We start from the raw sequence: 13,995 nt of genomic DNA, 5'->3' as shown, positions 1-13,995 counted from the left end.
AAGCCAATGCAGAAACTTTCGTTTCTGTACAAAATATGTGCTACATAATAATGACCATGTTGCCACAGTTCAAAGGGGTGTTTCAAAAAGAATTAGACAATGCACCAGATGTCTCATTATGTCCCAACCTGTGGAGCAAAGGGAGACACAGCGCGGGGCAAAACTAGTCAGTGTGAAAAAATTTTATGTCTTCAGACTTTGCAGTACAAGCACCTGAAATTTACTCCGTGGGCCTCTACGCTGTCTTCATGAGCCCACTCCTCGCACTCCACTCAATGAATCCAGACTAAGGCAAAACCCGGGGCTGTGTTGCTCCAAAACCGATCATGCACGCGCAGTCTTTCTTTGTGCTAATGATGTCTCTCGTTGAATGTTCGCACATGATTAGGTTATTAAATGATTGGAGGCTAGATCTCCCTTTGCCATTTTGGTGCAGAACTGCGCGGGCATTTTGTGTCTTTCATTTTAGTCAGCCGGGCTTTGTGAGGTGATGAATTTTGGATTTTTATCGCTTGTTATTTTAAAAATTTCAGTGCGAAAAATATTTCAATAAAACTTGACTCCAAGACGTGTTTGTGACCACCTTGACTTGGAGATTCTTTCACTTTTTTGTGCAACTTTTCAGATTATTCTTGGGAACGCGGAACAGCCTCTATGTATACCGTGAAAGAAGTGAGTCCTGTCCTCAACAACAGCAGTCAGTGCTTTTTCATGTCGTTTGCACCCACGAATCTCTAATAATTCTCTCTTGTACGTTATAACCCTCTTAAACAAGAAAAATAATGTATAATTAATATGGGTAATTGGTTCACCTAACAAGAGACTCTCTGAGGCACCTCAATGCCTTTTTGACGCGCGGATCCAACGAGCAGAATTTCTCACCTTTTTGACGGGTCACGAAGACACCGAGCCCAGCCACGTAATTTTTCCGCGCGAACACTCCGAGCAGTATTAGGCTTTTACGCACAAAAAATATACAACTACAAGCACATGTCGCTGAAAGGTATAAAAAAAAAGAAAAGTACTTATGCTATAGCTACAGAGGTCGGAGAAGTCAAACTGTCGCGTTTCGCCCCAACATACCCTACTCCATAACCGCCGGTGCAAGTCTGTTGCTTTCAAGACGCTGTGGACTGCTTTCGTCACGTGAACACACGATGACCTCTCTCAACTACATCCCCGAATGGTTTCCACCACCGTCGATGTGTGATCTATGCGAGCTAGCACGACTGCAAGTAACTTTTTCTGTGCATTGCAGCGACAACCATTGTGCAAAATAACAAAAACGCCGACCAAGGTGAAAAAAATGGCAGCATATCCACGGAGTGAATGATGGAGAGTGGGGCGAAGAATTCGTCCGTCCATTCCTTCTTGCTTCTGTCCGTCCATGCGTCCATCAGTGTGACCGTCCATGCGTCCATCAGCCCGTCCGTGCGTGCGTCTGTTCTTGCGTCCGTCCCTGCGTTCGTCCATGCAGCCGCCCCTGCGCCCGTTCATGCGTCCATCCATGATGTCCATCCTTGATGTCTATGTGTCCGTTCGTCCATCTATTCAACACTCCAAGTTCCACCATCTCGCATCTTTTCATCATATATTCCCCATATAGAAGGACCGCCATCCAGCGGCATTCCAAGGACTAAACGAGAGGTGGCACACGCACACTTTCTTACGGCTTGCGCTTCGGGTCCACTTCCCACCTTTAACCACCTCGAGTTCATGGTATATACTAGTTCACTGTATTCATGGCACTGCGGCCGAACGCTCGCTAAACCTTTCGAAAACCAAGGAGGTTACGCCCAGCGAGTATGACGTAGCAAACTTTTTCAGTCAGATAGTGCTCAATGTACATGCCAATGGCTGCTAATGGGAAATGAGAGGCGGAGAATTCGGCTTTTACTTTCTTACGGCTTGCGCTTCGTATCTACTTCCCATTTTTAACCACCTCGAGTTCATTCATGGTATATACAAGTTCATTGTATTCATGGCACTGCGGGAGAGACGCTCTAGGTGCCGACCAGTGCGGACGTGCGAAGATCGGCTCCTGCTTTCAAGAATGCTTTCCTGTGGTATTCACGAATTTGTCGCTGAGTTTTCAGTCCCATCGTGTGCCTAAGTTCTCAAGAAATCAGCAGATACCACCTTTGTGCTGGTGAGTGGACATTTAAACCGTTTTGGGGACATTTTCACACGGCAACGCCACCGGGGGGATTTAAGCCTAACAACCAAAGAGGCGATTGTCGCCGATGCGCCGACCCGGCGCCAACGTGACGCAACGCTCTGCGCGTTCCAGAACCTGCAACTGAGAATGGAATACCAAGTAGATGGAGAGGACATCTCTCCAGAGGATTGCACGGAAGACATGGGTTGGAAGGAAGCCGAAACGAGACGCTCAAGGAATAAGCAAGCCACGGTTAGCGTTCCAGCTGCCAAGGGTTCGACAAAGGCTGGCGTTGCGGGAGACGCTCGAGCCAGTCGTAGTAGGTATGACACCAAGCATACAATCGTGCGAGCTGGACGCATGCCGCCACTACCTAAGGACTTCAGCAAGATTGTGCTACGACCACGTGGAGGATTAAATATCTCGAGAATTGGCACTGGAGCCGTGGCAGACGCGATAGTACTGGCGGCCGGCATCAAAGAGGAGGAGGCCATGCAGGACATCATCTGTTCCAACTTGCAGCAGGACATTATGGTGGCAAGCGCTCCGGACCAAGACAGAGCTTCAAGATACCCCAAGGTCAAACAAATTGACATTGGAGCCAAAGTTTTCGAAGTTAGCGCGTACGCCACGGCACCCCACGATACTTGTAAAGGAGTGATTCGCGGGATCCCCGTAAGCGATACTCAGGACATTTTGACCCGAAAGATTGTGAACGCGAACAACCCGCTCGCGCTGCAGGCCAAGAGAATCAAGGACACCGGGACAATCATCATAGCGTTCGAAGGACACAAGGTGCCCAGATTCGTGAGATATGGTCCTTCACTTTTGCAGTGCTCCCTTTACCGCAAGAACATCGATATATGTTACGTCTGTGGAAAGCTTGGTCATCGGTCTGACGTCTGTCCGAACCCAGCTGAAACCATCTGCAGAGGCTGCGAGATCAAGAACCCAGATAGCCTGCACCAGTGCTATCCAAGATGCAGGCTGTGTGACGGTCACCATCCCACGGCAGACAAGGAGTGCAAGAACAGGTTCTTAGTGACATACGTCGTCAGACGCAGACGTTGGGAAAGATCGCGAGCAGCCGCGGAAGCCCGGGACGCATCAATCACATCGAGTCCAGACATCAACGACAAGCAGCTTATTCCAGCCTACGGGACCCAGAGCATCCAGACTACACAAGAACAGGAAAGGCGGCCCCACTCCAGGGGGAGGTCGCGTTCCAGAAGAGGTTCTAGACCCAAGGCCCGCTCCCAATCACGGGGGCGCTCGAGTTCTCAAGGTCACCATCAGGGTCGGGATAAGCCTGGGCGGCACCCGAATGGCCAGCTGCCTGGCGTTCAGTTCGAGATCACGGCTTCACACCCGGGGAGGACGCCTGCAGTTACATCGAAAGGCAGCTGGGCTGAGCGAGTGCGCAACGGCGCGGCAGAGGTGATGACAGGTAAGCTGCCAGAGCATGATAGAATTGCACAGCTAGAGCAAGAAAACGCGAGACTTACAAAATCGAATGAGAGGCTATCAGCTGAGTTAAAGGAAATAAAAATTCTTCTCACTAAGCTAACCAGCGCGCAGTCTTCACAGCCAATGCCTCAGCCAGTTGATGTCCCTGTGGCTGAAAACGTGGGGGACTCGAGAACCACAAAAAAGAGGGCAGTCATGGCAGAACACGTGGAAGCCAACCAAACGACCATGTCAGATATGAAAGAGGTCTTTGACACGCTCAGCAAAGTAGTAGCCAATCTTAGCGAGCAGATGGGTAGGCTACAGTCAAGCGTGGCGGCACTGGAAGAGCATATGACTTTGCGCATTACAAAGGTCGAAGCATATCTGCAGAATACAGCAAGGCCTCCTCATGCACCAAACTCACCCCTTCGGCCACCAATACTAGTGGTACCAAACCTGTCGACAGGTGCAGCATCAGGCTCTGGCCGTCCATGTAATAATCATGATGGCAGCGCTACGTGAAGCATTTCGTATCTGGCAATGGAACTGTAGAGGTTACCTTAAAAAGAAGGCAGCCCTACAGCAGTATATCAGGAGCAGCCAAGAAAAGCCTCATATTATATTATTACAAGAGACCCTTTCTCCGCAATCAACGTTGCCTGGATTCCGGCCTGTAATAGGGGATACTGAAGGGAGGGGAGTCTGCACCTTCGTATGCAACAAACTAACGCACGTAACCCACGACCTCAAGATAGAAGCAGGCCGGTTGGAACACGTCATGGTAGAGATCGTGCCAGGTACCAGCAACCGTCAGAGCATTTTCATTCCTAATATATACAGCAGTCAAAAGGAACAAAGGCAAGGGTTCAAGACGCTTCTAAAGAAAGCTGTAAATATCGCCGGGGAATGCCCACTCGTCATAGCAGGTGATTTCAACGCCCCTCGTCATACGTGGGGTTACAAGTACAACACTGGGAAAGGAAATCGACTTTGGCAAAGTGCCAGTGAACTTGATCTCACCCTAATCACAGACCCCAGCCTACCAACAAGGCTTGGTACATCTTGCTGCAGGGATTCTACCCCGGACCTTACATTTGTAAGGAACATCAAGAAGGCCCAGTGGATGAACCTTGCTGTAGACCTAGGGAGTGACCACTGCATTCTTGCCACTACCTTCTCCGTGGAGCGTAAAAAGCAGAGAGAATTCCACTTCACAGACTGGAATAAGTTCAGGAAGATAAGGATGGAAAGGGAACAAGATGGTCACAGACAAGGCTTGGTGCAGTGGGTCAAACAGATTAAAGATGACATCAAATCCGTCTCCTCCACCATTACCACAGATTTTCCGGTTGAAAGAATGGATAGCCGGCTCGCTCATCTTCTTGAGGCAAAGCAAGCACTACTGAACTGTTGGAAGGGTCAGCGCCTGAACCGAAGACTGAGGAAGAAGATAGCTGAGGTAAACAGATCAGTCGAGGAACATTGTCGCGCACTATCCAGGCAGCAATGGGACGAAATCTGCAACTCCGTCGATGGTCAGATGCGCAATGGCAAGACATGGAATATGTAAAGCATCTCCTCAACGAAAACACCCCCAAAACAAATCAAAAGCATGTGATCGCTCGAATTTTGCATAAAGAGATAGGGCGCACTACAGAACAGCAAGTTGTGCAGCGGCTCGTGCATAAGTACCTCCCAATCAAAAGAGGATTGGCACCACCAAGTAGACAGTACCAGGGCAGGCCCAATCCAGGTCTAGAGGGCGACTTTAACATCGAGGAGATTGGAAGAGCCTTGCATGATCTCAACGGCAGGTCGGCCCCTGGCCCGGACGGTATATCAAACAATGCCCTTCGTAACCTTGATGACGATTCAGTTGAAACCCTGAAGGATATGATCAATGCAGCATGGAAAGAAGGCAGGGTGCCAGAGCAGTGGAAGCTAGCCAGGACGATCCTTATTCCTAAGCCAGGAAAGCCCCCTACCTTGGACAACATGAGGCCAATATCCTTGACATCATGTATCGGCAAGGTTGCAGAACATGCCATACTGCACAGGGTAAACAAGTACTTGGAAGATAACGACATATATACACACAATATGGTTGGATTCAGGGCAGGGCTGTCCACACAAGATGCATTGAAGCTTATCAAACACCAGGTCATCGACAATGAAACCAGAGACGTGAGAGCCATTCTGTGCCTAGATCTAGAAAAAGCGTTTGACAACATCCACCACTCATTCATACTCGAAGCAATCTCCAAGCTCGGTCTAGGGAAAGCCTTCTATGACTACGTATGGTCCTTTCTTACAGATCGGAAAGCCGTGACGAAGATTGCAGATATCGAGACCGCAGCAATCGAACTAGAAGCAAGGGCACGCCGCAAGGGGCAGTGATTTCACCAATGCTGTTCAACATTGCCATGATTGGACTGTCAAAGAAATTATCGAGCATTGAAGGATTGAAGCACAGCATCTGCGCAGATGACATTACCATCTGGTGCACAGGTGGAAGCGAGGGGCAGATTGAGAGCGCCCTGCAAGAGGCGATTGACACCGTAGAAGAGTACCTTAGTCCTTCTGGGCTCAAGTGCTCCTCGAGTAAGTCAGAACTTTTACTGTATCGGACTGCACGCCGGGGACCGAAGCCCAGGGGATGGAAGCCGTTAAACCAGATAGACATCCACCTCCATACAAATCAAGGGGATGCCATCCAGAGGGTCGACTCCATCAAAGTCCTGGGCATGCTGATAGAGTCTAGCGGCGCCAACAGCAAATCTATAGCCAAGTTAACTTGGAAAACAGACAGTGCGGTGCACCTCATACGCAGAGGGGCCAACAAAAGAAATGGGATCAAGGAAGACAACCTCATCAGGTTGATGCATGCGTTTGTTCTAAGCCACTTCACGTACGAGGCAGCAATGCACAACTGGTCAAGAGCAGAGTCCGAGACACTAAATGTGCTCCTCAGAAAAGTTATTAAGAAGGTCCTGGGCCTACCCATACATACCAGCACCGAGCGTCTGCTTGAGCTTGGCATTCACAACACGCTCGAAGAAATAGCAGAAGCCCAAGAGAGAGCACAGTTTGCATGGTTATCTACAACAAGGTCGGGAAGAATGATCCTACAGAAGCTGGGCCAACACCCAATGGCAATCAGACGCAATTACAATGATATCCCCGACAACATCAGGGAGAATATTGTTACGGGAAGGAGACTGACTCAGAGGGGTAGTCACCGATGTATTTACAGACGGTTAGGCGAGCAGCGCCAGCCACACAGATTAGCTCGTGCCAGTCTATCTGCTTCGTCTTCTTCAGCTCCATGCACTGGCACGTAGCATGACCCCCGGCGGCGGAGGCACCGTCCCGGTGCTTTAAAGGTCGTTATCTGACGCATTATTGTAGGGCTTGATCCGCGAGACGTGTACGATATCACTGGGCCGCATAGTAGATGATGATGGGCAGATGGGGCTGATCTCGTAGGTGACAGGTGTTACTTGACGCAATATACGATAGGGTCCCATGTAATGAGACAGAAGTTTTTCGGATAGGCCCAGCCGACGATGAGGGGACCAGAGTAAAACGAGGGTACCGGGAGCGAAATGTACGTCTCTATGTTCCGCATCGTACCGACGGCATTGGTTGGTTTGCGACGCCATCAGCCGAGCGCGAGCGAGCTGACGGGCATGGTCGGCTCGCGCAATCGCGTCGCGGGCATACTCGCTGGTGGACGAGGTGTGAGCTGAGATGACTGTGTCCAGTGGTAAAGTCGGCTCTCTTCCGTACAATAAGTAGAACGGCGAAAAGCCCGCTGTGTCGTGACGGGATGAATTATACGCGAAAGTTGCGTAGGGTAAGGCAAGGTCCCAGTCTCGGTGGTCGGGCGACACGTACATAGCGAGCATATTTGTTAAAGTGCGGTTAAATCGTTCCGTAAGGCCGTTTGTTTGAGGGTGGTAAGCGGTTGTCAGTGTGTGTTGCGTCGAACAAGAACGCAGAATGTCGGCGATGACTTGGGATAAAAATGTACGGCCACGGTCTGTGAGAAGCTGTCTCGGCGCACCGTGAATCAATATAACGTCCCGTAACAAGAAGTCAGCGACGTCGGTTGCACAGCTGGTCGGTAGAGCTCGCGTAATAGCGTAGCGTGTAGCGTAGTCTGTGATAACGGCTATCCATTTGTTTCCCAATGTTGATGTGGGAAAAGGACCAAGCAGGTCTAACCCAACACGGTAAAATGGTTCCGCGGGTATGTCAATTGGTTGAAGATGGCCAGCGGGTAGCAGCGATGGTGTCTTACGACGTTGGCATAGGTCACACGTGGCGACGTATCGGCGTACCGAACGAGCAAGGCCTGGCCAGAAAAAACGGCGCCGGACGCGCTCGTACGTGCGGGATACGCCAAGGTGTCCAGCCGTGGGAGCGTCGTGAAGTTCGGTGAGAACACAGCGGCGCAAATGCTTAGGCACAACAATGAGAAGGTCGGGCCCGTCTAGTCGGAAATTGCGACGGTATAGCACACCCTTTTGAATGACAAAGTAGCGGACGGAAGCATCATTTGTGGAGGATTCCATACGGCTGATGATGTCAAGCAGCTCTGGATCACGCTTCTGTTCTTCCCCTATATTAAGGAAGTCGGACACTGACAAGATAGAGTTCTCCGTGGGCTCGTCAGTGTCCTCAGGATTGTCGACAGGGTACCGGGAGAGGCAATCGGCATCACGGTGTAGGTGGCCAGATTTGTAGACCACTGAATAGGAAAACTCTTGCAGGCGCAAAGCCCAGCGACCAAGGCGGCCTGATGGATCTTTCAGAGAGTTCAGCCAGCAGAGTGCGTGGTGGTCGGTAACTACCGAAAATGGGCGTCCGTATAGATAAGGTCGAAATTTCGCCACCGCCCATATAAGAGCCAAGCACTCACGCTCTGTTATCGAATAGTTACGTTCAGGGGCGGATAGGAGGCGGCTGGCATATGCAATAACGCAATCATGGCCATGTTGTTTCTGAGCCAGCACTGCACCAATGCCATGCCCACTTGCATCTGTACGGATTTCCGTAGGGGCAGCAGGGTTGAAGTGTGCCAGAATCGGAGGGGTAGTGAGAAGAGCGACGAGAGTCGAGAACGCAGAAGCCTCTTCGGAGCCCCATGAAAACGGGACTTCTTTCTTGAGGAGCTGCGTAAGCGGCCTCGCTATGTGCGCAAAATTTTTCACGAAGCGTCGGAAGTAGGAGCATAGTCCGATAAAGCTGCGTACATCCTTCGCAGATCGTGGTACAGGAAAGTTTTTGACGGCGCTGATTTTTGCCGGGTCTGGTTGTACACCGTTGGCGTCTACTAAATGGCCAAGCACTGTGATTTGATGGCGTCCAAAGTGACATTTGGACGAGTTGAGCTGCAGGCCAGCGCGACGGAAGATTCCCAGGATGGCTGAGAGGCGCTCTATGTGAGTTTCAAACGTTGGTGAAAAGACGATGACGTCGTCCAAGTAGCACAAACATGTGGACCATTTGAATCCTCTGAGCAGGGAGTCCATCATTCGTTCGAAGGTGGCTGGAGCGTTACAAAGGCCGAAGGGCATGACCTTGAACTGATATAGGCCATCGGGGGTGATGAATGCCGTCTTTTCACGGTCCATTTCATCTACCTCTATCTGCCAGTAGCCGGAACGAAGGTCTATGGAGGAAAAATAGTGGGACCCATAGAGGCAATCAAGCGCATCATCTATTCGTGGCAGAGGGTAGACGTCTTTTTTGGTAATTTTGTTTAGGTGTCGATAATCCACACAGAAACGCCATGCACCGTCTTTCTTGCGGACTAGCACTACAGGAGAAGCCCAAGGACTGCAAGATGGCTCAATGATGTCCTTGGCGAGCATTTTGTCGACCTCACTTTGGATGATGTGACGCTCGGCCGCCGACACCCGATATGGGCGCCTATGAATAGGATGCTCATTACCAGTGTTTATGCGGTGGCTCATACCGGTAGCTTTCCCCAACGGACGGCCGCTGATGTCAAATACGTCGATGTAGGACAGCAGAACCCGGTGGAGCTCATTAGTCTGCTGCGGTGTTAAGTTGGAAGCGATCATCGAAGTAATAGCGCTGTCGGAGCAAGTGGCAGACTGATGTTGAGCGTGGGGTTCAGAAGGGGCGGCCATCGCGAAAACATCTACCGCATTGTCTTCTAAGGTGCAGAGCAACGCTAAAGAGATCCCTTGCGGCAAAACTTGAGGTGTCAAGCTAAAGTTGACAACTGGGAGGCACGTAGAATTTCCTGCGACGGACAGAATGGTGTGCGGTAATGTAATGCCACGGCTTATGAGAACATCGGTGATAGGGGTCAGAACATAGTCACCGTCGGGAACTGGTGGTATTGAGACGAGCTCTATGTAGGTCAGTGTCTGTGGAGGGAGGCGCGCGTGTCCCGTTGTGCAGAGGCGACTCGGCCGTTGTGTAAGAGGTTCTGTTGCGGGCAAGTGTAGACGGAGCGTACTGGTCGAACAGTCTATGAGGGCAGAATGCGCGGATAGGAAGTCGAGGCCTAAGATTACGTCGTGGGGGCATTTATCAAGGACGGTGAAGAGAACAACTGTGTGTCGATCCGCAATGCTCACACGAGCGGAGCACATTCCAACGATAGATGCTATGCCACCATCCGCAACACGGACGAACTGGGTGGTCGCAGGTGTGAGAACCTTCTTGAGCTTGCGGCGAAAATCACTCGTCATCACGGAAAGTTGGGCGCCGGTGTCGACAAGAGCAGTGACATGTAGGCCGTCTACTTGTACGTCTATGAGGTTCCGTTTTGTCGGTATCGTCAAAAGAGGATTTTCGGTCAGTCCGAGCGATGCAGCGCCACCTCCGGGGGCTGCAACGCTTAGTTTTCCGTCGGAGAACCTCGTGGGAAGGCGGGGGAAGATGGTCGGCGGGGCTGTGGAGAACGAGACTGGCGACGCTGGGGGGATGGAGAGCGGGAGTAGCGGCGTTCAGAAGCAGGTTCCTGGGCAAAATGGTCGCGGTTGGTCTCATGGCGATAGGCAGGACGTGCATATAAGGGACGAGAGGACGGTTGTGCAGGAGGACCCCAGCGACTTCTGCAATGGCGAGAAATGTGCCCGATTCTGTGACACGAGAAGCATATCGGCTTGTCATCGTGTGTTCGCCATGCGGACGGATTACGGAACGTTGAGGGAGAGCCGGTCGGGAAGGGACGTGCAGGCGTGTATCGGGGCTGGTAGTCGGTGCGGGTAGGCGGTGAGATAGAGTGAATTCCCAAGCTGGCGATTTCCTGCCGGACGACTGCTTGAATGAGAGGCAACGTAATTGGCGGAGAGGGGTCAGGGGACGTTGTTCCCACCTTAGCTGGAGCAGCGGCTTCAAGCTCCCGCCTGACGATTCGCGTCAAGTTGTCACAGTTGTCTGGTGGATGATATGTGTCGAGACATGAGGACGTCGCAGTGGTGTTCGGGAGGCGCTGGAACTGATGGGAGATGCGTCTGCTTTTAGCTTGTTGGAACCGGCGGCATTCTTGAATGATGGCATCAACAGACGACACATTATTGAATACCAACAAGTTGAACGCATCGTCGGCGATACCCTTTAGGATATGGGCAACTTTTTCAGGTTCAGACATATTTTCGTCAGCTTGGCGGCATAGTGAAAGAACAGCCTGAATATAACCGATGTAGGGCTCCGTGGAAGATTGTGCGCGAGTCGACAACTCATTTTTCGCAGCTTCACGACGACCAGAGATGTTGCCAAAAAGCTCACGGATCTTTGCCTTGAAGCTGTCCCAGCTTGTTATGTCATGCTCGTGGTTATCAAACCAAACACGAGGTGTTCCGTCGAGATAAAAGATGACGTTTGCCAGCATAAGAGTGGGATCCCACCTGTAAGTGGCGCTGACGCGTTCGTAGAGGCGTAGCCACTGGTCGACGTCGGAACCCTCGCTGCCCGAGAACACGCCGGGGTCTTTGAGCGCGGGAAGCGTCACGAATGTTGTTGCGGGCGCTGGGTTGACAGGTCGGGCAGAAGGGGGAGCGACCGGAGAGGATGTAGCCGATTCTTGGGTGGTCATGTTGGAAGCCGCGAGTGAGCGTCCGCTTCGGAGTTCCGTGGCGAGGACGGGGATCGCACAACTCCACCAAATATGTTACGGGAAGGAGACTGACTCAGAGGGGTAGTCACCGATGTATTTACAGACGGTTAGGCGAGCAGCGCCAGCCACACAGATTAGCTCGTGCCAGTCTATCTGCTTCGTCTTCTTCAGCTCCATGCACTGGCACGTAGCAATATCACTGTGTCTCCTATACCAAGAAACATGCATCCAGAACACAACGTCGGAAGAAGAGTAGCGAGGGCCAGGACTATACTTCGTCAAGTCTCAAACGAGGAACGAGGGGCCGTATTTGTTGACGCAGCTTCCTACGCCAATGGGAAAGCGTTTGTGGCAGTGGTGGTCGATGGGGCTGGCCATGTCGTCAACTCAGTGACGGTCAGGACGAAAGACCCAATCATTGCGGAACAGGTGGCCATCGCCTTAGCACTCAAGATGGATAACATTGAAGTCGTCTACAGTGATTCCATGGCAGCACTACGGGCGTTCGCCAAGGGGACGGTCTCTGAACAAACGCTGAGAATACTGCAAGGCAAGAACATAACGCATCATCTTCTGAGTTGGTTCCCAGCTCACCTTGGGCAAATCAACGATTCCCCTCCCAATCTCAATGAAGCAGCACACGAGGCGGCGCGAAACCTCCCAACCGCGCCTCCCCGGGGATGCGTTCTACCGGTGAAGGGGATAACCGGGAAATTCTTACAACATATAACGAGCTCACTAAACATTTCTACCTGTCTAGAAGGATTTTTCTTCCACCTCACAAAAATCTAACCCGGCCCCAAGCACTTACATTAAGGCTTTTGCAAACGCGGATGTACCCTACTTTGAAAATGTTACACATCATGTACCCTGACCTATACCCAAGTAATCTTTGTCCACATTGTGGGGAAATAGCTTCATTAGAACACATGCTCTGGCAGTGCACCAAATTCGCTCATTTATCGAACATCACCTCTGCCAGATGGGAGGCGGCAATCCGCAGCTCGTCCTTGGCAGATCAGCTCTGGGCTGTCCACCAAGCCCGCGAGGCGGCTGAGGAGCTTGGCATCTCAGTCCCCACGTGGGAGCTGCCCGCAACACAGTGATCTGTGTTTTGGAGGACCAAATAAAAGTTTATCCAATCCAATCCAATGGCACTGCGGCCCAACGCTCGCTAAACCTTTCTAAAGCTAAGGAGGTTACACCCAGCGAGTATAACGTAGCAACCCTTTCTTGTCAGATAGTGCTCAATGTACATGCCAATGGCTGCTAATGGTGATCGCAGCCTGCGCGTCAACTAAAAGCCGAATGCTCCTGTCTCTCATTCCCCATTAGCAGCCATTGACATGTACATTGAGCACTATTTTTTATTGTTCAACAACGCACAGAAGAAGTCACTCACCGGCACCACCTTGGAGGTCAAAATGTTATACTTGTTACATACTACGGGGGACGAACGGGTGCCGTTATAAGGAGCTTCGCCCCTAATACACAAAACTTAAAAAAACTCCCAAGCGTTTCCCCGAGGGTGAACATGGTTAAGTGCGAATACACGGGGTGTTGCTATGAGGGGTATTTATTAATTCGCACTATTATATTTATTAATCACACTATGGTGCCTTTATGGTGTAATGGTTTCTGGGAATCGCAATTTGATCACACGGGGGAGCTTACGTTAACTCACTGGCGAATGCCAACGGATTTTAACTTTACTCCCCCTCACGACCCGCTCTCGACGGGAGACTGAGAGAGAAGGCGGGTGCGCTAGAGAGAGGGGTGCGCGCGCAGCTGCAGCGAGCGAGGAGAACGGAGGAGCGAGCGAAGGGGGAGGGGGTATAAGGCGCGTTACTGACACCGATATCAGCGTCGCGTCCGTGGCTTATTCGGTAGAGCGTCGCGCTGCGGCCCGCCAAGTCCTCTTTCTTTTAAAGATAGAGAGAAGACTGCGGACGCCGCCGACGGCGGTGGATGGTTTGGGGTCGCTTATAAAGTGTATTCACACTTAAAAGACGTTTCGGCTCCCCACACGGGAGCCTTGTTCACAGTGACCGCAAATGGCGTAGTGCGCTCTTCTTATGCATGTTTCATCACGTGTTGCAGACATCGCGCGTACACGCTATCGACTGGGATAAAGCCTGCATCATTGCCACGGAAAGAAAGTTGTTACCACGGTTGCACATGGAATCTCTGGCCATTCAAACTACTGCGCATACGTCGAAAAGAAATATTGGGACACTCCCCCCTGTGTACGCGCGATGTGTGCAACTCTTGATGAAACATGCATAAG

The 13,995-nt window shown here is 51.3% G+C and overlaps 1 protein-coding gene across 10 annotated transcripts in view; it reads left to right on the top strand.

Moving 5' to 3' along the window:
* Positions 1 to 13,995, top strand: part of LOC119177796 (calcitonin gene-related peptide type 1 receptor) — a 199,082-nt gene that overhangs the window by 103,657 nt on the left and 81,430 nt on the right. The window contains exon 3 of one of the 10 annotated variants that reach the window (XM_075883483.1): positions 626 to 672. The exons of 8 other annotated variants lie outside the window; for them this stretch is intronic. The gene's annotated coding sequence lies outside the window, so the exon portion shown is untranslated. Of the gene's footprint in view, positions 1 to 625; positions 698 to 13,995 lie in introns of all 10 variants that reach the window. One more of the 10 variants, XM_075883484.1, reaches the window with a different exon arrangement.

The sequence above is a fragment of the Rhipicephalus microplus genome, unplaced genomic scaffold (genome assembly GCF_043290135.1).
Source record: "Rhipicephalus microplus isolate Deutch F79 unplaced genomic scaffold, USDA_Rmic scaffold_18, whole genome shotgun sequence".
Taxonomy (NCBI): Eukaryota; Metazoa; Arthropoda; class Arachnida; order Ixodida; family Ixodidae; genus Rhipicephalus; species Rhipicephalus microplus.
This window is presented reverse-complemented; position numbering and strand designations above follow the sequence as displayed.